Source organism: Pyrus communis, chromosome 17 (genome assembly GCF_041283825.1).
Source record: "Pyrus communis isolate YQ-2024b chromosome 17, ASM4128382v1, whole genome shotgun sequence".
Taxonomy (NCBI): Eukaryota; Viridiplantae; Streptophyta; class Magnoliopsida; order Rosales; family Rosaceae; genus Pyrus; species Pyrus communis.
In genome coordinates, this window is record NC_142581.1 from 12,173,954 (window position 1) to 12,199,881 (window position 25,928).

Below are 25,928 nucleotides of genomic sequence, written 5' to 3' on the forward strand. Positions count from 1 at the left end.
TAATGATTATTATGAAGATTGTTGGGATGATGATCCGGATATGGAGGGGGATATTGCATTAGAACAAATAGAAGAAGATGAGGAAGAGGGGGAAGAGGGGGAAGAGGAAGTAGAAGAAGAAGAAGAAGTAGTGAGACAATGGGAGGGTCCTCCTCGGAAAAAGGGCAATAGGAGAAAGGGTCCAAGTCCGGCGTGGAATGATGCTAAGAGGGTAACGATCACCGATAATAATGGGGAGAAATCTTTCATGGCTGAATGCAAGCATTGCAAACTCGTAGTACCGGCACACCCTATAATTCATGGGACGACGGGAATTCTTAAGCATATGAGGAAATGCCCGGGTTCTAGTCTCTTTGAGAATGTGGATCCGAAGCAACTTACATTGACACAAGCGAGGATTGGAGGTCCGGTTGTCACTCACACTTTCAATCAAAAAAGAGTTTGTTACTTTATTTATTTTAAAACCTTGGCTTGTAACTACTATTTTTGCTTTTGAGTTTGTTACTTTATTTATTTTAAAACCTTGGCTTGTAACTATTATTTTTTCTTTTGGGTTTGGTACCTAATTTATTTTTATTGCATGCATGATGCATGTGTAGTGGGCAGATTGAAACTTTGTTATTATTGAAACTTTGTGCACAAATGGGTAGTGGGTAGATTGAAACTTAATTTATGAAATTATATCAAATTTGTGCAGTGGGCAGTGGGCAAATTAGTATAAAATTAAATAACAAATTGGCAGTTTGGGCCTAAAAGCATAATATGTCAAATTTTCGCCCAAAAACATAATATGTCAAATTTTAGTCCAAAAGCCCAAAAGCATTTTGGGATTCCCGATTTGTCCCGAAATCCCGAAATTATTTCGGGATTCCCGAAAATTTGGTTTGGGATTGGTATTGAATTTGGGATTCCCAAAAATTTCGGTTTGGGAATCAGGACAAGGGTTTCGGTATGGGATCCCATATCGAACCACCCCTACTTATATTACACCCAGGCCTGTCGTACAGACCACTTTAGGTGGTTCCGACTCGTGCGCAGGTCTAGTTAGTGAGACGGAGATTTGAGCTCTAGATTCAGCCGTACAAGTCACGTTAGGTGACTCCGGCTGACAGATTATATGATATTGATGCGATATTATCTGAGCATTTGCATTTTACTTCAAGGTTTTGGCATAGCATGTCACATCCTGGCCCGGGGCGAATCACTTCCCAGGCCCGCTCCACCACCGTAGCACGATATTGTCCGCTTTGGGCTTACCATTCCCTCACGGTTTTGTTTTTGAGAACTCACGAGCAACTTCCCAGTGGGTCACCCATCATGGGATTGCTCTAGCCTCCTTCTCGCTTAACTTCGGAGTTCCTACGGAACCCGAAGCCAGTGAGCTCCCAAAAGGCCTTGTGCTAAGTAGGGATGAGAATATACATATAAGGATCATTCCCCAGGGTGATGTGGGATGTCACAATCCACCCCCCTTAGGGGCCCGACGTCGTCGTCGGCACACATACGACCAGGGTTAGGCTCTGATATCAATTTGTCACATCCCGGCCTGGGGCGGATCACTTTCCGGGCCCGCTCCACCACCGTAGCACGATATTGTCCGCTTTAGGCTTACCATTCCCTCACGGTTTTGTTTTTGGGAACTCACGAGCAACTTCCCAGTGGGTCACCCATCATAGGATTGCTCTAGCCTCCTTCTCGCTTAATTTCGGAGTTCCTACGGAACCCAAAGCCAGTGAGCTCCCAAAAGGCCTCGTGCTAGGTAGAGATGAGAATATACATATAAGGATCACTCCCCTGGGCGATGTGGGATGTCACATAGCATATTTCTGAGCATGACTTATATAAATATAAATATATATATATATATATATTCTATTTTCTGGGAAGTATACAGGTTTTACGGCGAGGGGTTAGAACTTATTTATTAAATAGTTTTCGAAAAGCTTTGTTTTTGCCCACTCACGCTTTTGTTTTGCGCCTCTCCAGGTTCTAGTTAGCTAGCACGTTTGGTGGCTTCCCTGAGGATTTCCCCGGCATATCTGACAGACCACCACCAGTGTAGGACCACCTTCGGGTGTGCTTTTGTTGTGTCGTTTTCTTTTGGACTGCATTAGGCTTTCATGCTCTGAACTTAGGGTTCACACTTACGCTTGCACTTGTTTGTTATTACCTTGTGTAAAGCTAGTTTTTATTTTTTTCGTACTATTTATATTATTATTTTATTAGCTTCCGCACTATGCACATGGTTATGTCACTTCCACGTGACGGTCAGCATGCCCTGATCTCGATCGGGGTATGTTATCCTTTGTCTGTTTGTTCGACTATTTCTTTTATACAAGCTGTAGTTAAACGGATTTGGATCCTTTCTTGAGCAAAGGAAACAGAGCCTTCTGACCCAAATACACGGGCTGTTGGATTTTGATCCAACGGCTACAATTATTATAACTTTTAGAGGGGCTCCCTAATTGTAGTCGTTGGATCAAAATCCAATGCCCCGTGTATTTAGGTCAGGAGGATCCGTCTCCCTTGCTGAGGTGAGGATCCAAATCCTAGTTAAACATCACTAATCTATTTTAATATACACTACCTAGAATCTCTACTCTATAGGATGACTCAAACAAGAAAGTATACTTTACAAGGGAAGCTTATACAAGCAAGTAATCTTTGTTTAGGTCTAAGTCCTTACAAAGGAAACATACACATATTTATAGATCTAGGAGGAACTCTCTTGAACCTCTCCTGGAACAATATGGAAACAAGAGGCATCATTCTCTTTTGTCTCTTAATTACACAAGATAAGGAGAAATCTCATTTACATCACAATCAAAATTTACTTTATTTCATGCTCAAACTATACTAGATAAGATTCCTTACTTTACAATACATCAAACAATATTCTATGATTCCATTGTCTGCTTGCCACGTTTTGTCTTGCAACTATCCAAGGAAACGAACTCCCTATCTCTTAAACTGGCAAAAAAGGCCTTTATTCAAAAGTTATAAATGCTTTCGAATCAAAGTTTACATACTTAATATGGTAAAATAATGATCAAACATGACACAAAACCACCCAAAACGTGGTTTACTTTTGCTTTTGTATTTGTGGCATGTAGTAACTAGGCGCTCTATCCCCAACACCTGAGACACAATGGCGATGAATAATATGACCCTATTTCGAGTTTAGCGACAAAAGGAAGAAGCAAATCAAAAGCTACCAATTCCAAACCAAAAACACTTGGATGATTCTGTAGCTACTTGCCATGCACACGTAAACATTCACAATCTATCCTTACCCATCTCTCTCTTACTTTCCCCTTCCCAAATCCATATATGTCAAAATTATAAACCCCATTTATTATTTCCCTCTTCCAATCGACCCATAAAAAAAAGTTTCAATCTTTCCCATAAAAAATGGAAAAAAACCAAGTACCAAGAGAAGACTCGTGTTGGAGTTGAAATTGACGGCCACGATGAGTTCCGCTACCTGATTGTACGGACGGAGAAGGGAGGGGTGCGGGACTTTTTTAGGTATTCGGTGTTGGCGGACATGGGAAGTGGGGCCTGGTTTCTGGAGATCTCAGATGATGAAACGATGGATGGAGTTGCAGAGGATCATAGATGGGTCATTGTGGTGTCGATATATAATTGCTTGGAAAATAATTGGTTTATTGGGAAGCCGATGGAGTGGATTGGTTACGTTGTGGACTTCATCCTCAACCTCGTGTCTCTCAATGGCGGCGTCTTTGGCTTGCTCACTGCTCTACTTCGTGGTAAAAACAGTAAAACATAGACAAAAAAATTTATTGTTACTTCAGTTGTTATTTGCACCCTGAAATAGGAGAAAAACTTTGTAGGACACTTTAACCGTGATTTGAATGCTAACCCTAGAAAAGTAGAGCATCCTCGTGTGTTTTGGTCGTACCTATCTTTGTTGGTCCCATTCCATGTAAGAAGTGTCATAGCCTTCCTGAAGTTTCTCTTCTAAAATGGACTGTTTGGTGTGCTGGTTGAGATAAGTTGTGATCAATTAAAATGGACTCGAGTCTATTCGCTTGTTTGTTGTGTCAAAATGTGTGATGGACATGACTGGACATCATGGGTTATGAATCCACACTAGAGTGGGTTATCTAACCTATCCTTATACATGGATTACAAGTATTGTCTTACAAATCTCTGTCAATCCAATCATATCCCTAAGAACCAATCCCATCTAGCCCACTAAATGGACCCATATTCCTCCTTAATTTGTTTTCTTCTAACATCTTCTTTAGGTTTTTTTGCAAAATTACATAGTGAAAACATTGGAAGCCATTTTCACCAATGGATCTATTTGTTTTAACTTGCTAACATTCTCTTCATAGTGAATGGAAGTTTAATTTTGTTTACAAAGGGGCAAAAGCATAGGTAAATACAAACATTAATGCTTTTTTGGAATTCTTTGCACATGTCTTTTTGTTCATGATTTGTGTCTCCTTTATAGGAAGAACATTTTTGGTCACAAGAAACTGACTTGAAACTTATTCTCAACTCTGAGCATTGAACATGCACTCAAATTTGATTTCGAACTTAGTTTCAATTAGGAGCTAAGCCATAAATCAATCATTTTTGTTTCATTAATTTCAACTCAAATGAAATCATTCCACAATAAGAAATGAGCATTGGTGTCTGAACTTTAATTGAATTGAAGTTTCGGCCTCTGAACTAAACATTTGTAAATATTGGTCTCTGAACTTTATATAACGTGGAACAATGATTATTCTAGGTAATTCTGTTAGAATGTCTCTTATATGTCTCTTTAAACACTTTATTTCATATGAAAGTTTTAACAATTTACCCAAAAAAAGATTGTTGCTACAAGTAATGAGAATTTGAAAAACCAATACTGACGAACTTTTAATTTAATAACCGAGTTCTAATTGGGTCAAAATCCAGATACTAAAAACATCATCACCTAACCTTCTTTTTCCCAGCAAAACATCATCACCTAACCTTCTTTTTCCCATCAAAACATCATCACCTAACATGGAAGAAATTAGTAGTTTAAGGTAGGTTTGAAAAATCTTAGTCATGACTCATAAGATGGTAATATCCTCTAGTTTTAATTAATTTCACTAATCATGAATCTCGTGGCAAAGTGTAAACATTTTGGACATAAATTAATGGAAATACGAACAAGAGTAAAGAATTAAAAGTGCTGACAAGTGTTTATACTTTATACAGGTGGGGCCTGTGTTAATTCTTTGCCTTTGTGTTGGAGAGAATTTTCAGTGTGATCGGCACACGAGGTGGGACATTACATATCATTATACAAATGGTGGGATATCTGTGTAAAAAAGTTAAGAACTTAAAATATAAAATTTCCTACCACTTACATAAAAACACGTGGTGTATCACCCGTGTTCCCGTCACAATAAAACAATTTATCATAATAATTTAATAATTTAAAAATGATATTATTTACATATTTTTTTAATTCTCGACCATTAAATTGAATTAAAGAGCATTAAAATTACATAAATTAACATAAAATGTAAGAAGAGGGGTGTGGATAGCACTACGCTAATCGAATTCCACTGATGACTGCTAAAAAGAGAGAATTTCAAGTAAAAAAAAACCTTTGCTAGGGATTTGATTTTTGTATTTGAAAAGTTGAAAGTGGTGGATCATCTTATAACTAATGTTTAATTGCCATCGATCAGCAACGGCTGGCTAATGGGTGGCGGCCACGGCTTTGTGCCGTGGAAAATGAGAAAACTCCACATTTGCATACAGACCCACATGGACATGGGCATGGACGTTGATGTTGTTGCCCTCCTCCACTCTTCCTTCTGCCTTTAGATTTTCATCTTTTAGTCGTGTCGGTCGTCGGGCCCTTGAATTTTGATCCAACATTTAGAAACACGGGGCTTCTCTAAAAGTTATAATAATTGTAATCGTTGGATCAACTTTCAAGGGTCCGGATCTCTGGATCCCTAGGATTTGGTGGGAGAGATTCGGATGGGATCTCTTCCCGCCTCTTTTTCCTTTAGAGCACTTTTAGTGCAATCTCCACCCCTAAACTCAATCTCCTTAAATGAACAGTAATTATCTACAAAAAAACAATAACTGCTCAAATACATCTTCACCCCTAAACTGAACAACTTAGGCAATTTGTATTAAAATATTAGTATTTTTTTATCTTATAACATAATAAAAGATAACTTTATTTTCAATTTCGGATAACAAAAAGATTGGTTGAAAGTATTTGAAAATATTGAAATGTAGTGTAAGTGGAAGAATCTAGTTAGATATTTATAGAAAAAAATTATGATTTTTATATTTTTAATTAGTTTTTTTATTATAATTTTTAGTAATTTCTATAATTTTTTAGTAATTTAAATTGTGTATGATGTCAACCTTACGTCACATAAGCAGAGAGATGGGCTAGGTAATTATTGTCTGACTTCTCCATCGGGCTTGCCTTAAGTCCAATTGCCCGAGTGAGTTGCGGAAGGAAGAAAGTGGATTAAGTTGCTTATCCCATACTCTATCAACTCGAACCAAAATTGAACCAAATTAACAATTAAAATCGGTCTAACTTGGATCCATTTTGCTTTGAACGTAGTATAAACTATTAATCACATATTGTTGAAATCCATTTTCTGCATTTGTTTGTTACTGTTGCAAATAGGAACCATTAATTATTCATGTTATGCTTTCCTAAATGACATCATGTGTATATGTTTTTTTTTTTAACAAATGATAATATTTACACTTAGAGTTGGGAGTGGAATAAACCTTAAAATAGACTAGTCATAATAATGTGAATTAAATACGTGAAATCGAATTTAAAACCTATCGCTTACAAATGAAGATATATATTACTAAGAGGGTGTAGTCAATTTAGATTTAAGAGGATTTTGATGTATTTTTTAAGGGACTGATTTTAAAGGATTTTAATAGACTCTACAATTCCATATGGATTTTGACAGATTTATATAGATTTGTATTATAGATTTCTATGGATGTGTATGGATTTTTTCTTAGATTTCGTAAGATTCTAAAACAAATTGAGAATCACACGCAAAGTTGTAAGATCATTTTTAATGAAATTCCTACGGTTGAGATTAACCTCTCCAACTCTCTACAATTGAAAACCTAACTATTTTTTTTTCTTTCTGGTCATTGCCCCTTCTCTTCAAAGCTGAGTTGGTCATCGGGGATCGTCAACAATGTCATCAAGAACTCATTTATGTTGTTCATGGTGTCAATGCCAAGATTTGTTCATTAGTTCCTCTAGTTGAGTCTGATCTTATACTATTTGTTTTACCATTAATGATTCATTTGTTGTTTTTTTGCAGCATTTGGGATGGCATGAAAATTTGGCATTGCGTCATCCGGGTGAAGCAGTCACTGCTGGGAACTGATTTTATTTTTAATCCCCTCTATTCGTTGACAATTCCTCCGGCAGTTCAATTTTTTCTGCTTCAAGAACAATGTAGTTTGCTACACTGGAATCGATAAAGATAGGGAGCACCAATTTGCTGCTGCATTCGAAGTTGTAAGCCGCGCGAAGTTTACAAGGGCAATGGTATAGTGTACATTGATGAAAAGCTTGAAAATGAGGAGAGGGTTAGACCAAAGTGGATCATTATTGGTTGAGCATGGGAGAATTGGATTGGAGGTAGATGGGAGGCTGTTGAATGTTTGATGTATTTTTCATATCTGAAACCATTACACGATGCAACATATATGGGAGAAGAAAAACGTGAAGAAGAAAGGAGGACCATGGCAGCTAAGCCAACATAATGATGACCTCCAATCCCACTAATCTTAATCTATTATCTAACTTTAGCTTTACAGTGAAGAAGGGCCGAAAGCAATGGATAAAAACAATAGATGATGGAGGACCGAAAGCAACAGCTAAACACCAACAACAGCTGAGCTATTATCCACCCTACTTTTAATAATGACACATCCAATACTCCCCCTCAAACTGGATCCAAAAGGTTGATAGATCCAAGCTTGCCAAGAAGAAGCTGAAACTGATGAGAGGCCAATGATTTTGTGAATAGGTCCGCAAGTTGATCCGAGCTCCTTACAAAATGCGTTTGGATAATCTGAGATTGAACTTGTGTACGAACATAGTGACAATCGACTTCAATGTGCTTGGTTCTCTCATAAAAAACTGGGTTGGAAGAAATATGCATTGCAGCCTGATTGTCACAGAAAAGGGACATGGATTGATGATTGAAAACACCTAAGTCACACAGTAAACCTTTGAGCCAGATTAGTTCACACGCAGTAGATGCCATTGCCTGATATTCTGCCTCAGCACTGGATCTTGCAACGACAGTTTGTTTTTTGCTTTTCCATGAGACAAGGTTGCCTCCCACAAATGTGCAAAATCCCGTTGTAGACTTACGATCAATGGAATTGCCAGCCCAATTTGCATCACAATAACCTGTAATCTGAGTGCTTGCATTTTTCTTCATGATTATACCACGTCCCACAGAACCTTTTAGATACCGAAGTATCCTTTTGACTAGGTTAAAGTGCTCCATCATGAGAGAGTGCATAAATTGGCTAACAATACTGACAGCATAGGTAATGTCGGGCCTTGTGATGGTCAGGTATATCAACTTACCAACCAACCACTGATAATAACTTATGTTTGGAAGAGATTGACCCTCTAAGCTGACCTTAAGTTTAATGTCAAGAGGTGTAGGGACCGGTTTAGCATCACTCATGTTTGCTTCCTTAAGGAGATCCAGAACATATTTGCGCTGGTTAAGAAAGAAGCCCTTGTGAGATGTAGCCATTTCGATGCCAAGGAAGTATCTCAGAACACCAAGATCTTTTATTGCAAAGCGTTGCTGAAAGGAGTGCTTGAGTTCTTTGATTTCTTCAGGGTTATCTCCGGTGATGATCAAGTCATCAACATACACAAGAACAACCAATGTACCAGCGGTGCCTGAGCGTACAAATAAAGAGGAGTCCGCATTGCTTCTTCCAAAACCAACACTGATAAGGACTGAACTGAGCTTAGCATACCAGGCTCTCGGTGATAGTTAAGACCATAAATTGATTTGTGCAGTTTACACACAACATCCTGTTTATGACTTTGAGAGTGACCCGGTGGTAATCTCATGTAGACGTCTTCTTCAAGCTCACCATGTAAGAAGGCGTTTTTTACATCCATTTGATACATAGGCCATCCTTTGTTGACAGCCACAAACAAGAGTACGCGCACTGTGTTCATCTTTGCAACGGGGGCAAAGGTTTCCTTGTAATCCACATCAAATGTTTGAGTGAAGCCACGGGCCACTAATCGTGCCTTGTGTCTTTCAATAGACCCATCCGAGTTGAATTTAATCTTGTATATCCACCTGCAGCCTACTATCTTCTTTCCTTTGGGCAGTGGCACAATGCTCCAGGTTTTATGTTGATCGAGTGCATGCAGTTCATCCTGCATTGCTTGCTGCCACACTTGGGATTGGTTAGCTTCTTGAAATGATTGAGGCTCTTCATGCGCAGATATATTACTCAAATAGGCAGTGTAATTAGGTGACAACTTTTGATAAGAACAGTAGTTGGATAAGGGGTGCTTGAGATTGTACGTAACAAAGTCTTGCAGTCTTGCAGGTGGGTGCCTTTCACGAGTTGGATTTCGTCGAGGTATGGTAGGAAGAGACTCTTCTGAAGGTTCTTCAGGACCAATACTACGTAGAGTTTCATCTTCTACAGGCATGTTGCTGTCGTCATATGAATCCGGTTGATTTGGAGCCACAAGATCCATTGTGTGAGTTTGATCACCCGCATTGTTGAGTATCTCAGTCCTTGGCAGTGGAAACATGTCCAAGATAATCTCCCCCTGACTTGTACTATCCAGAGACTTACTGTAATAAGAGTTAGTTTCATGAAATTGAACATCCTTTGAAACAATTAATCTCTTAAGTTGTGGATTATAACACTTATACCCTTTTTGTGTGGACGAGTAGCCAAGGAAAATGCATTTAGTTGCCCTAGGATCAAGTTTGTCTCGATGTAATGACTGAACATGAACAAAATAGATGCATCCAAAGACTTTAAGGTGAGACAAGTCCACCTTTCTGTTCTTGACTATCTCCATTGGGGATTTGAACCCCAAAACCCTACTAGGTAATCTGTTGATCAGGTAAGCTGCTGTCATGACGCTTTGAGACCAAAAACGTTTTGGTACATTCATTTGTAACATCAATGCCCTAGTTTTTTCAAGGAGATCTCAGTTTTTTCTCTCGGCAACACCATTTTGTTGGGGTGTACCAACACAGCTAGTTTGATGTATGATGCCATTGTTGCTCAAATATTGAGTCATGACTTGGGACATGTATTCTGTGCCATTATCAGACCTTAGGGTTTTGATTTGAGAAGAAAAATGATTTTTGACAAGGTTGTGAAAGTCCTTAAACACTTCCATCACCTCACTTTTTGATTTTAACAAATATAACGAGGTGGCTCTTGAATAATCATCAACAAAAGTTATGAAATATTTATAACCATCAAAAGATTCATTTGTTGGTCCCCATATATCAGAGTGTACAAGCTCAAAAAGATGAGAAACTCTAGACATCGAAGACTCTAGAGGTAGTCTTGTTGCCTTTGACAAATGACAAGTTTCACAGTGGGTTGATTCTTTGCCTAAGTCAGGAAATAAGGTGGATAAGATAGGTTGAGATGGATGAGCTAGTCGTTGGTGCCACAAGGTGGAAGCTTGAATGGAGGTATGGATGGACTTTGACTTGGCATGGAACCCACAGGAAGAGCTTTTTGATATGTAATAGAGACCATCAAGGTAAAACCCCTTACCAATCGTCCTCTTGGTTATACAATCCTGAAAAATGACAGTTTTGGTGAAAAAATGGCCAAACAATTTAAGGAATTTGTGATTCTTCCCACTGAGAGAAGTTGAAATGGAAATGATGGGACATATAGGGCCATAGACTCTATTTGATCAGATATCAGGTGGATTTTTCCCTTTCCTACAATCCTAGCACCTTCACCATTAGCAACAGATACATGTGAAGGATTATGTAGTTTCTCAAATCTATGTAACTTTGACATTTGATTAGTCATATGGTCTGTGGCACCAGAATCTACAACCCAAAAATCATGTAACTCATTTATTTTAAGAGCAGTTTGGAAAGCAGTTACGATACCTTTCAAGTCTGTCTGAGGTACATAATCAGCATCAGCTAAAAAACCTGCAAATTTGCCCATCAATGCAGTAGTACTTCCATCTTCATGATCAACCGATCCATCCTCTTTTCCCTTCTTTTGTTGGAGATACGCTGCGAACTCATTTAAAAGGATGGCAGGATTTGCAGTGAACTATTGATAGGTATCAACATTGTTGATAGATGAAGATGTTGCAGTGTTGGCACGAGGGTGTGCTCGACTTGTCTTTGGTGCGGATTTATCCTTCATGAAGTCAGGTTTGAGTTCTGGATGTAGGATCCAACACTTGTCTCTCACATGCCCGATGTTGTCACAATGTAGGCACTTTAAATGAGGGTTTTTTCCTTTATATCTTTTTTCATTTGTCAGGTAAGCCCTAGCTTCTGTCACGTTGGTTTTTATACCATTGTTCATGACTTTTCTCCTTACTTCCTCACGTTGGATAGTTGCACATATACTAGTGAAGGATGGTAGCTCCGAGTTCATGAGAATGTGACTTCTCAAATCCTCATATTCTGAGCTCAAGCTAGACAATAATTGAAAATTTTTATCTTCTTCAGTTCTTTTAAGGAGCACAGAGAGATCAGTTGTGTGAGGTCTGTACACATCTAACTCATTCCACATTCTTCTCAAAGAACCAAGATGTTGAACAAAGCTTTTACCTTCTTGCTGTATGTTGGAGATATCCTTCTTGAGTTGAAAGATGCGAGCTGCATTGTTTTGATTTCCATACATCTCCTTCACGGTGGTCCAAAGGATGAGAGACGACTCGGAATAGCTGAAGATTTCAGCAATATTCCTTTCCATAGAATTTAACAACCATGACATGACCAGTTGATCTTTACATAGCCACCCTCCATATTCTGGAGAAGAAGCATCTGGTGCAGGTTAACTGCCATTGATGAAACCGAGTTTGGATCTTCCACCGAGAGCAAGACTAACAGCCCTTGCCCATGGCAAATAATTAAACTCATTCAATAATACTGAACTGAGTCGTTGGTTTGGATTGATATCCATTTCAGAAGCGCTTCCAGATGAAGAAGCAATGATACTTCCATCTGCCATTGTTTTTGAAAAATAAACACAGCAGGTTCGATATACAGAACTGGCTCAGGATGATGCCCGCTCTGATACCATGTTGAATGTTTGATGTATTTTTCATATCTGAAACCACTACACGATGCAACATATATGGGAGAAGAAAAACGTGAAGAAGAAAGGAGGACCATGGCAGCTAAGCCAACATAATGATGACCTCCAATCCCACTAATCTTAATCTATTATCTAACTTTAGCTTTACAGTGAAGAAGGGCCGAAAGCAATGGATAAAAACAATAGATGATGGAGGACCGAAAGCAACAGCTAAACACCAACAGCAGCTGAGCTGTTATCCACCCTACTTTTAATAATGACACATCCAATAGAGGCAGAGTGATGGCTGAAAAGTAAGGAATGAGGGCTCGAGCTCGAAATGAAATCCTAGGGGGTAAGATGGAATTCTTTCTTGTCTTCGTTATATATTTTTGTGTCCACAAATCCAACAAAATTTACAACTTAATGAAATACTGTCAAATCTTTAATTTTTTTAATACACCTAGATTTATAATCACTCTAAAAATATTCGTTAAAATCTTAATTGATTACCCATAAATTTGGATGTATTTTTAAAATCATCTGAAATCCTAATTTAACTACAACACGATTTCAAAGTATTTTAAAATCCTCTTTTAAAATCTTGATTCACTACACTCTGATTTTAAAATCTATTAAAATCCTATCAAATCATTTTTTAACTACACCCCCTAAATTATAGTTTTAAGTGGCAGTCATGCTTGTATTTTAAGGACTGAGTTATCTCCTCTCTTATTCATCCTCCTGTCTAATGCTTTTTATTTGCACGCTCAAGATTTTACCATGTCAAGATGGTTGAATCCCTCTTGTGTCGCCTTCTCTATAGAGATAGAAAGAAAAGAAAAAAAAAAGAGAGAGAGATGGGGGACTGTATATATCTGTAAGCAATGGCGGACATGGATGACTCCACTGCAACACCGTAGAAGAGGAGAAATATCAAACCCTCAGATCCGCCTTCATGGCAGCCAAGTCCAAAAATGCTTCATGGCCGATCCCTCTCCTCCTCCCTCCTCTTGCTGCTCAAGCAATGAACTCACCGGCGTCGCCTTATACAGAAAAAAGAGCTCGAAACTCACCCAAAAAATTTTTAAAAATTAAAGAGAGATTAGAATCGTAGGGAAGAAGAGCACGCATATGAGATCGGCTTTTTTGGAAAGCTTTGTTTCAGAGCTTCCGTCGGAGGCAATTGCAGAGAGAGATAGGGACAGCAGGCTGCGGCAGGGCGGAGACGCCTTCTTGAGGTCCACGAACGCCGTCGTTTGGGTTTAATGAAGTATAAGGATTATTGTTACGCGTGGCATAATCTTCAGCACCGAATCAGTATGGAAATGTTTTGAACGGCTAGGAATCAAAGGAGGTCCACTCCTGCTATATTGACTGAGTCAATTTGGATGATTGAGAAAGTGGGCTTTGTGCCAACCCAACGGCTAGATGTTGCAGACCACACCACCCGACAGATTACCGTGTGGAGTCAAAGACAAAATTATAACCCCATGATTGTAGCCTTGTGCTCATTTGTCATCAACAACCAAAAGGGCTTCGGAGCATAATCATTTTCACATGAGAATGAATTATATGAATCGAGCTCACCAGTATTGTACTATCTTTTCAATAAAATAATGGAATGCGTAAGGTTTTTAAGATATAACATTATATATTATATTCAAACGTCACGTGGTGGTAAACGTGTTTCATGTTTGATCTCTATTGAAGTTTTTATATCCTTTTTTTTTTCCCTTTTCCCTCTTATTCTCGACTTTCAATACTTTCACACATTCTCGAAACCTAGTCTTTTTCCTATCTAGCATGAAATTAAATCAATCAGAATTGAGTGTTAGAACTTCTTTCCGGTGACAATCCAAATGCTTGCACATCACGTTTGCTTGGAAGCAAAACTCACATTGTGAGATGGTTTCATGAGTTTGCAGTTGTTGGGAGTGTAAGGTATATGTATCTCCCCTTTTCTTCCTCTTTTTTTTTTTTTTTTTTTTTTTTTTTTTTTTTTTTTTTTTTTTTTTTTTTTTTTTTCAGTTAACAATAGACACAACAGTTAATAAAAAGGGAGAGGCCATACCTTAGCAAACAAAAAGAAGAAAAACTACTTCTTACTTACACATCATCTTCTTATTATATACACTACAAACTATTCAAAAGACACGTGAGCCATGTGAAATGTGGCTATGAACCAAGTTATGTTACCACTAACACTTGGAGACAATTATAGTAATTTGTAATTGTATTGTTATATTTTCGCAGGTATTTTGAGAGACAAAACTTATTATGTCTCCTTAATAAGTGTATATTTCTTATTATTAATGAAAGTCTTTTGTATAGTCGAGTTTTATCCATAAAAATTTTATTTGGGTGTTGTAATTGTCACTCTAAAAAAATCATTGTGCACTCCTAACAATTATATTTTTCTTACAAAATCAAGGAAGTTTGAACCTTGAAGTGCACAATGAGTTTTTAAAAAGTCAATAACAATATCCTTTTATTTATGTCCAAACCTAAAATTAGGAGGCTTTTTAACAGGTTGTGTAGCTTATAGTTACAGTCCACTCGAGAAAAAAATTATGGCTCTATTTTTGCATGTGGTGTCATCATTCCACATGTTATATAATATAGAATTAATATGTCTCACTTTTAAAAATATTAATAAAAAGTAAGACACATGTTAAAATTTGAGTAAAATAATAACATTACATGACGATGTTTTAGACACATTTAAAATTTACTTCCTATGATGGTCACCCTTTATTTTTGACAATGATAAAGAACTTTACAACTTTGACTGTTCGAGTCAACTTTGGACCAAAATATTCGTAATTTCCTTTGTCTGTTTGTTCGACTATTTCTTTTATACAAGCCGTAGTTAAACAGATTTGGATCCTCTTCTGAGAAAAGGAGACGAAACCTTCTGACCCAAATACACAGGCCGTTGAATTTTGATCTTACGGCTACAATTGTTATAACTTTTAGAGGGACCCATTGTTTGTAGCCGTTGGATCAAAATCCAACAGCCCGTGTGTTTAGGTCAGGAGGATCTGTCTCATTTGCTCAGGAGAGGATCCAAATCCTAGTTAAACATCACTAATCTATTTTAATATACACTACCTAGAATCTCTACTCTATAGGATGACTCAAACAAGAAAGTATACTTTACAAGGGAAGCTTATACAAGCAAGTAATCTTTATTTAGGTCTAAGTCCTTACAAAGGAAGCATACACATATTTATCGATCTAGGACGAACTCTCTCGAACCTCTCCTGGAACAATATGGAAACAAGAGGCATCATTTTCTTTTGTCTCTTACTTACACAAGATAAGGAGAAATCTCATTTACATCACAATCAAAAGTTACTTTATTACACACTCAAACTATACTAAATAAGATTCCTTACTTTACAACACATCAAACAATATTCTACGATTCCATTGTCTGCTTGTCATGTCATATCTCATCACATTTTGTCTTGCAACTATCCAAGGAAACGAACACCCTATCTCTTAAACTGACAAAAAAGGCCTTCATTCAAATTTTACATACTTACTAAGGTTAAAGAATGATCAAAACATGACACAAAACCACCCAAAACGTGGTTTATTTTTGCTTTCGTATTTGGGGCATGTAGTAACTTAGCGCTCTATCCCCAACACCTGAGGCACAATGTTGATGAATAATACGACCCTATTTTGAGTTCAGCGACAAAAGGAAAAAGCAAATCAAAAGCTACCAATTCTAAACCAAAAACACTTGGACGATTGGACGATTTTGTAGCTATCTGCCATCCATACGTAAACATCCACGATCCATCCTTACCCATCTCTCTCTTGCTTTCTCCTTCCTAAATCCATATATGTCAAAATTATAAACCCCATTTATTATTTCCTTTTTCCAATCAACCCATAAAAAGAGGTTTCAATCTTTCCCATAAAAAAATGGAAAAAACCAAGTACCAAGAGAAGACTTGTGTTGGAGTTGATATTGAAGGCCACGATGAGTTCCGCTACCTGATCGTACGGACGGAGAAGGGAAGGGTGCGGGAATTGTTTAGGTATTCGGTGTTGGCGGACGTGGGAAGTGGGGCCTGGTTTATGGAGATCTCAGACGATGAAACGATGGGTGGAGTTGCAGAGGATCACAAATGGGACATTGTGCTGTCGATATATAATTGCTCGGAAAATAATTGGTTTATTGGGAAGCCAATGTAGTGGATTGGCTACGTTGTGGACTTTATGCTCAACCTCTTGTCTCTCAACGGCGGTGTCTTTGGCTTGCTCTCTGCTCTGCTTCGTGGTAAAAACAGTAAAACATAGACAAAAAAATTATTGTTACTTTAGTTGTTATTTGCGCCCTGAAATAGGAGAAAAACTTGGTAGGACACTTCAACCATGATTTGAATGCTAACCCTAGAAAAGTAGTGCATCCTCGTGTATTTTGGTGTGACCTATCTTTGTTGGTCCTATTCCATATAAGAGGTGTCATAGCCCCCCTGAAGTTTCTCTTCTAAAATGGACTATTTGGTGTGCTGGTTAAGATAAGTTGTGATCAATTAAAATGAACTCGAGTCTAATTGCTTGTTTGTTGTGTCAAAATGTGTGATGGACATGATTGGACATCATGGGTTATGAATCCACACTAGAGTGGGTTATCTAACCTATCCGTACACTTGAATTACAAGTATTGTCTTACAAATCTCTGCCAATCCAATCATATCCCTAAGAACCAATCCCATCCAGCCCACTAATGGACCCACATATCTCCTTAATTTGTTTTCTTCTAACATCTTCTTTAGGTTTTTGCAAAATTACATAGTGAAAACATTGGAAGTCATTTTCACCAATGGATGTGTTTTTTTTAACTTGGTAGCATTCTCTTCATAGTGAATGGAAGTTTAATTTTGATTACTAAGGGACAAAAGCATAGGTAAATACAAACATTAATGCTTTTTTGGAATTTTTTGCACATGTCTTTTTGTTCATGATTTGTGTCTCCTTTATAGAAAGAACATTGACTTGTAGAGTTTCCTATAATTTAGGATTTCTTAGTTTAGGATGGATCTCGTGTAATCTGGGAGAAATCTCTTTGTAATTTCCTGTAATTATTCTTCCTTATTTGGTTAGGCTTATGATTGTAAATGATACCTCTTCCTGAGAAGAATAAACATATCATTCAAAGCATTCTTTTCTTAGCACTAGATCCTAGCCCAGTTGTGCAGTGCCGTCTGACCAGTGAGCGACGTCGTCGTTGCTGACCCGAGAACGACCAACCGCGCAGCCAGTTGTGCATTGTACCCGTCTGACTAGCAAGCGACTACGTCGTTGTTGACCCCGAGTCCACTGCACCGACCTGCTATTGCATCACAGAGCCATATCCAATTACCCCAGATCGAGCTTGACTCACAATTTACAGACTCGTACATTGCCGCTGCAACCATCTATCTGACTTAAAACCACGACACTTTTTGCATCGTTCCACCATCTGAGGAGTTTCTAGACCTCTGCAACCTGCACCGTACACCACCTTGATTTAAAACCTCAACCATCTGTAATCTGCACCCACACATGCCTGTTACTGCTCCAGATTGCAGTGAGTTTAGTTGTCAATTCGTTTGTTTGTACAAAGAAGATATTGGACAAAAGGCAAAGAGACAAAAGATTGCTTGGGAATGGCAGTATGGACTTGTACCTCTCCAAATCGATTTGACCAACTCAAACATGAGAATAAGACCACGCATACCTTATTTTCTGATACGAAGGTAGATTCTGAAAATATAGTTGCGGAAGTGTCTGCCTCTACTAACCTCTACTAATACAGGTAACAATGGTAAGGCTTTAAAGGGTTCTGCCTCTGCTACGAATAATACGTGGATAATTGATTATGGTGCTACTGAACATATGACTTGTGATTCTAGACAAGTAGAAACCCTAAAACCATCCACCAAAATTGTTATGAGTGTCGCCAACGGTAATCCTACCCTTATTATCTGGGAAGGAACTGTCTCTCTTTCAGATACGCTTAGTCTTGATATCATGCTTGTTGTTCATTCTCTTGACTATAATTTATTATCTGTTGCTCAAATAATTATCGCCCTGCATTGTCTTGTGATTTTTTGGCCTTCTTTTTGTGTTTTTAAAGACATTCGAATTTGCAAGAAGATTGGTTATGGTATTAGGAAGGGGAAGCTTTACTACTTGGAGCTGACATCGAGCAGTTCGCGAATGTTGACTTAAGCTCTTGCAGTGGAAGGAAATCAGATTGATAGGAATAAAGCTTCGGAGATTTGGTTGTGGCATCGTCGACTTGGACATGCTTCGTTTGGCTCTATGTGGAGGTTTTTTCCTAGCCTATTTGTTAAGCATGATATTTCTAACTTTAAATGTGGTGTTTGTGAAATGGCTAAAAGTCATCGTACTTCGTTTCCGCCTAGTTTGAAAAAAAGTTCAATCCCGTTTATGATAATTCATTATGATGTTTGGGGACCATCTAAAACTGCTAAACTTGGCATTGCTCATTGGTTTGTTACTTTTATTGATGACTGCACACGTATGACTTGGGTTTGTTTGATGAAGTCCAAAAGTGAAGTTACTTCTTTGTTTCAATGGTTTTACAAAATGGTACAAGTATAATATAAGTCACAAATTCAGGTTCTCAAGAGTGACAATGGCAGTGAATATGTAAACTTTAAACTTCGTGCCTTTCTTGATCATCATGGTATTGTTCATCAGACTACATGTTCATATACTCCACAACAAAATGGTGTTGCCAAATGCAAGAATCATCAGCTTCTAGAGGTTGTCCGTGCTTCTTTGCTCGAGGCGCGTTTCCTGTTATCTTTTTGGGGAAAAACTCTCACCTCAGCTGCGTATCTCATGAATTGTGTTCCATCTCGATCAGTCGACTTTCAGACACCGTTCCACACTCTCTCTTCATATGTTGATGCTCCTACAATTCCTTATATTCCACCTTACGTGTTTGGCTGTGTGGTCTTCGTTCATCTTCATAAACATCAGAGAAGTAAGTTTGAACCTCGGGCCCTAGGATGTGTGTTTGTGGGGTATGCCTCAAATCAAAAAGGGGTATTGTTATTATCACCATCCGACGAACAAAATTGTTTGTCACTGTGGATGTTGCGTTTCATGAGAATGATATATACTACCAATCCCGAGTCTTCACTTCAGGGGGAGAATCAGACAGAAGTTCAAACTCTTGATTATACTATTCTAGATATAGATAGTGTGAATGATTTGGATTTACGTGATGATGTCTTGGAAATAAATGGTGATCATTCGCATGAAAACATTGATGTGAATGAATCGGAACTAAGTGGTAATGTCTTGGAGACATGTGGTGATCATTCACATGGAAACAATGTTGAAAACCTTGAAAGGGACGAGTTGACATCGCCAGATAACTCACTGCCAGTTTCTTAACCATCAGACAATCCTATGTCGCCAGCTACCTCACAGTCAATCTTAAGTCCCAATAACCATAATCAATCGTCTTCGATCCTGGATGCATCACTACCGTGTCGTCTCCCTGATCGCGTCAACTGAGGTATTCCTAAACTTACTTATGAAGCCGACCCTAAATGTAAAACTAGGTATCCGATGAGTAAGCCCAACCCTGAGTCTAATGTGTTATCCCCGTTAAGTAATTATATGTCTACTAGTCACCTGTCAGAATCAAATAAGTCATTTGTGCATCAATTATCTACTGTATTTATTCCTAACAATGTGCATGAGGCTTTAGATGATCCACGTTGGCAAACAGCAATGAATGAAGAGTTAAAGTCTTTGAAGAAGAATGCTACATTGGAGATCATAGACTTGCCAGTCGGCAAGAACCTGTGGGATGTAAATGGGTCTGTATGGTGAAGTACAAAGCTGACGGGACGATGGATGGCTTCAAGGCAAGACTAGTAGCAAAAAGATACACCAAAAAAAATATGGAATTGACTATACAGATACATTTGCCCCTATGGTCAAGATCAATACAGTCCGTGTTTTGTTGTTCTTGGTTGCAAATCTTAATTGGCCATTACAACAGTTCGATGTGAATAATATCTTCTTGCATGGGGATTTGACAGAAGAGATTTACATGGAACTCCCACCAGGGAGTAACGTTCCAGATATGCATAGACAAAAGGTGTGCATGCTTCGAAAATCATTGTATGGGTTGAAGCAGTCTCCAAGAGGTGGTTTGGTAGATTTACCAAGTCTATAAGAGCATTTGGATATAAGCAAAGCAACTGTGATCACACGTTGTTCTTGAAACGTCAGAATAGAAAGCTTATAACACTCATTGTATATGTGGATGACATGGTAGTTACCGATAATGATCAGGATGAGCGTGTAGCTTTGCAGAAATATTTAAGTACATAATTCGAGATGAAGGATCTTGGGTCTATGAAATATTTTCTCGGGATTGAGGTATCAAGGAGCAAGTCAGCAATCTTCTTGTCACAGAGAAAGTATATTCTTGACCTGTTAAAAGAAACTGGCATGTTAGCATGCAAACCCGTGACTACTCCATTGGCAGAATGAATGAAGTTGAGCATTGATTTAAACCAAGTACGAGTAGATAAAGGGAGGTATCAATGGTTAGTGGGAAGATTAATGTACTTGGCACATACTAGACCAGACCTTGCTCATGCCTTGAGTGTCGTTAGTCAATACATGCATGATCCAGGAGAACAACACATGAATGCAGTTATGAGGATATTGAGTTATTTGAAAGGAAGTCCGGGGAAAGGAATTTTATTTAAGAATAATGATTATTTTAGTATTGAAGGTTATACGAATGCTGACTGGGCCGGTTTGAGTGATGAAATGCGCTTAACATCAAGTTACTTCAACTTTGTTGGTGGAGATCTGTTTACTTGGAGAAGCAAGAAGCAGGGAGTAGTAGCAAGGTCAAGTGTAGAAGCAGAATACAGAAGTATGGCCCTTAGTATTTGTGAGATTTATGGTTTAAACTACTACTACAAGATTTGGGTGTCAAACATAATCAACCGATGAGGTTGTTTTGTGATAATAAGGCTGCTTGAGATATTGCTCATAATCCGGTCGAACATGATAGAACTAAACATGTAGAGGTTGATAGGTTCTTTATTAAAGAAAATCTAGAAGGTAAAATAATTGAAGTGCCTCCAATTGGAACGGAAGATCAAATAGCTGACATTCTCTAAGTTTCTATTGAAATGTTCTCTAAGTTTCTAGGTAAGTTGGACATGTGTAACATAAATGCACCAATTTGAAGATGAGTGTTGAGTTGTATAGTTTCCTATAATTTAGGATTTCCTAGTTTAGGATGGATCCCGTGTAATCTAGGAGAAATCTCTTTGTAATATCTTGTAATTATTCTTCCCTATTTGGTTAGGCTTAGGATTGTATATTATACCTCTTCTTGAGAAGAATAAACATATCATTCAAAGCATTCTCTTCTATTTTGTACAACTTCACCATTTTTTGTTTTGTTTTCTTGATTAGAAGAATGTAATGTAGGTTGTTTCTCCATATTAATCCTGGATGTGTAATTAGTAACTATAAATTTTGGTGACTGGGGAAGTAGGAAAAATGGTGGTGCCATAGAGGGACACAGAGACTTTCAAAGCACAATTGGACATTTAGATGGGAGGATAAACCTCTATAGGGGTGGAAACTTAGCAGAAATTGTATTCTTCTCTTTCTAAAGGAACTCGTATAAACGGTGAACTGGATAACGGGGGTCTCATGGATCTCTATATGACAGCTGCCAAGTTAGCGTACGAGAATGCCCAAGTCGTTAGATATATCGCGGTTGATCATTAGAAGGCAAGCTATTCTTGTCCAGCTCTGTCTTTGGTATTTTCGTGGCTAACTCATCTAATAAATACTGTTCTCCCCCTAAATTTGCCATGGGCCTCGTGGGCATTCCGAGAATTTACTCGAACAAGAAACTGGCTGGTGCTAGCATATCACTACTAGATGCCGCTAGTAGACGGGATCTAAATGATTGAGATTGCGCTTGAGTTCGACTTCTAACCAAGAGATTGTACCATTGAGTATGAGTGACTCAAATCAAGGTTCTTTCTTTGCCTTAAAGATAAGGACTTCACTTATGTGGAGAAATGAAACAATATGTAAATGGCAGGTTTGCTGGAAGTGTAAATGACAAAGGAAAGTAAATGACTGGTATTGTAGATTGCTTGTAAATTAAATGACTGGAAATGAGTTGTATAGAAATGTAGCTATTTAAAGTACAAAGCATTATAAGTACAAAAGGATGCTAAATACAAGGTCGAGCTTGTTCCCGAGAGATCGGGCAAGTTGCTCTAGTCTTGTGGCAATTTCTGGTGGTTTGGGAAATGACTTTGAAGGTTGTAAATAAAAATACAAAGGAGATTGATACTATTGAGTGAGCACCAGAGCTAAAAACAAGGAAAGTAAAAGAAGCCAACATGCTTGCAATGAGAAAGCATGCAATTGTTTTGATTAAACAAAGCTCTTGGCACAGCTCCACCATCCAAACAAAAGGGGAAAACAATATTTTAATGTCAATCTACCCCACTTGATGTAGCCAAATATTTTCCAAGTTAGCCTTTTTGCACAATCATCTTCCAAATGCCATATTTTGACTTTGAACCCAAATAAGTAAAATTGTGCACATTTTAAGTGCAAACAAATACTAACTAGTTTAATTTAGACAACGAAAGCAGTTGCATTTTGTGGATTTCTACAACCGCTGGAATGGTAAGAAGTATATTTTGATTCTTGAATATGACTTTTGGATCTCGTCAATAGTACTTTCAAATTTCAAAATTCTAAGTTTAATAGGTCCTATTAATTTTTCTTCTCCTTTATGGGATGATGAATGATAGATTTCCAAAAGCAGATGTCCGAGTGTTCATACTTTGCGGCAAGCCTAAAGATGCAAACTTGCTATTGATCAGCTTCAAAGGCACAGAACCTTTTGATGCCGGGTACAGATTTTGACTACTCTTGGTATGAAATTCCTAAGTTGGGGAAAGTACACATGGGATTCTTAGAAGCCCTAGGCTTGGGCGATAGAACGAATGCTGCAACCTTCTACAATCAACTTATAGGGATACCCAACGAATTCACTCCGGACAATTGTGTTGGTGTTAGCAAAAGACCTTCCTAAGGTACCAAAGCATCGGCCTCAAACATTATGAAACAAGGTGGAAGTGATCAGTATGACAAGATAGATCACCGGACATGGTGAAGAAGTCTGCATACTATGCTGCAAGAAGAAAGCTCAAGAGCTTACTACAAAAATGCAAAATTCGTGGTGCGCTTGCCATACTGTTCCCATCTGTGCTGGTGTTACATGAGGAGAGGGCGGTGATGCAGAGGTTTCAGAGCTGGCTTGGTGTGTACACATTTGGGCAGCCCCGGACTGGTAATAAAACTTAAGAGAAATAATCCGGATTATTTCTCTTAATCCTTCACTCACACACTTTATTTCTCTTAAGTTTTGGATTGAGGACATACTTGTTCAGTGTAGTCCCGGATTATTCAAATGTATAAGTTAAGGATTGAGTACATTTAAGTTTTGTACGTGAAAGCCTTGGATTATGTATGTGGAAGCCCATTTGAATAATCCAGGGCTACAATGAACAAGTATGTACTTTAAGTTTTGTATAAATGTATAAGTGAAGGATTGAGTACATACTTGTTCATTGTTACCCATTTGAATAATCTGGGGCAACAATAAACAAGTATGTACTTTAAGTTTTGTATAAATGTATAAGTGAAGGATTGAGTACATACTTGTTCATTGTTACCCATTTGAATAATCCGGGGCTACAATGAACAAGTATGTACATTTGGGCAGCCCCAGACTGGTAATAAAACTTAAGGGCAGTGATGCAGAGGTTTCAGAGCTTGCTTGGTGTATACACATTTGCTACGTGGAAGCCCATTTGAATAATCCGGTGCCAAAGTACTTTAGGGTTGTCTATTGCAACGATCTTGTGCCCCGGTTGCCTTACCATGACAAAACCTTATTGTTTAAGCACTTTGGGGTGTGCCTATACTACGACAGCCTATACAATGAACAAGTATGTACTCAATCCTTCACTTATACACTTTATTTCTCTCAAGTTTTGTATTACTATTAATTGTCCTCGAATTCGATCCTTTAACTTAACATCCCACATACTATTAGGCCAAGTCATATATAGAGAAAGTAAAGAATTTTACCCGGCAGTTCCTTCTTGATGCCACTACATTACACATTGCAGCATGCTTTTTAAAATCGGCACAATAGGAAGTTTCTGTCTAGTTAATTAAGGATCTCAATATTTCAAACTGTAAAATCGGTTCGTTGCAGACGTAGTTTTATATTTTATCTTCTTCTTTTACTGAGTTATTTTCTTCATCTGTGACGTGTGCGTCTTTGAAGAGAATGGAGGAGGAGCCGAACAGAAACTACTTTGGTATGAGATATCTGATACCGGAATATCTGAACGCTGTTTGGGAGCTAATAAGAGCGTTAACAATGGGCTACACATATGGGCCTGAGTACAGAGAGGGATGGTTCTCCATTTTGCTAAGGATCAAAGGACTTGCGGCTCCTGGTCTCTCTGCACATTGCCCTACAAATTACATCGATTCAGTGAGCCTCGGAAAGAACCGCCTTATTTAGATGTCCTCGTTTTAAGCAGAAAAACTTTCCTTGGACGGGTTTACCACCGGCATAGTTAAGAGAAAGCTTTCTTGGTGTACAAGCAAGGTGCATTATCAAGATCTTTTGTATGGTCAAATTCATTGCCACTAGTTTCAGTTAGAATTTGGTGGGAATTTTCCATTAGGGTACATGAATCAAGTTCAAACTTGGGCATCGATCAGTTTTTTATGCTGATGATAGAATAAAAAGGCAAACTTGCACGCTTTCTACATCTATCTTAGTACTCAAATCCAGCTATGGAAAAGTCTGAAATTTACATCTTCTTGCCAAATTTTGCGACCAACAAAAAAATGTAAAATGTTAATTTCAAGGCATTTTGCATCACCTATTGGAGATGTTCTTGTGATTTTGCATCACCTATTGGAGATGTTCTTGTGATTTTTTTCCAAGTAACCAATGATGCCACATGACAAACAGGATATTTAGAGTAATTTTTGAACACATGGCAAACATTCAATGAACTAGTGACGCCACTGAGACTATGCATTTATTTCAAGAGAGGATATCTCCATTCCATGGGTACTGATCTACAAATAAAAGGACATGTTCCTCCCATGTGATGTATTTATATTTTGAATGCGGTCCTTAGCTATCAATGTTATTTCACTGAAAGCTTGTTAGTCTTTAGTTTTTGTTCGAAGTCTCCGACATTAATGTAATAGTGTATTTCTATGTAAGTTATTATTATTTTAAATTAAAAATTAAATTTTTTAGTGGTTTATGTTAATGAAATTTTAAATAAAACCCATAATTTGTGGGATTAAAAAGAATCTTGAGGTACAATTCTACTCTTTTTTTTCCTACTTGTTGAGTGCAGTAATTACTTGGAACCTTGAGGTACAATTATATATATATATATATATATATAATTTTTTTAAGAGAACCTTGAGAGTTGTGTTGAGAGTTC

At 38.0% G+C, this 25,928-nt stretch overlaps 1 pseudogene; it reads left to right on the top strand.

Moving 5' to 3' along the window:
* The first annotated feature begins 40 nt into the window (after positions 1–40).
* On the top strand, positions 41–24,979 carry LOC137709061 (triacylglycerol lipase OBL1-like; annotated as a pseudogene).
* The last annotated feature ends 949 nt before the right edge of the window (positions 24,980–25,928 follow it).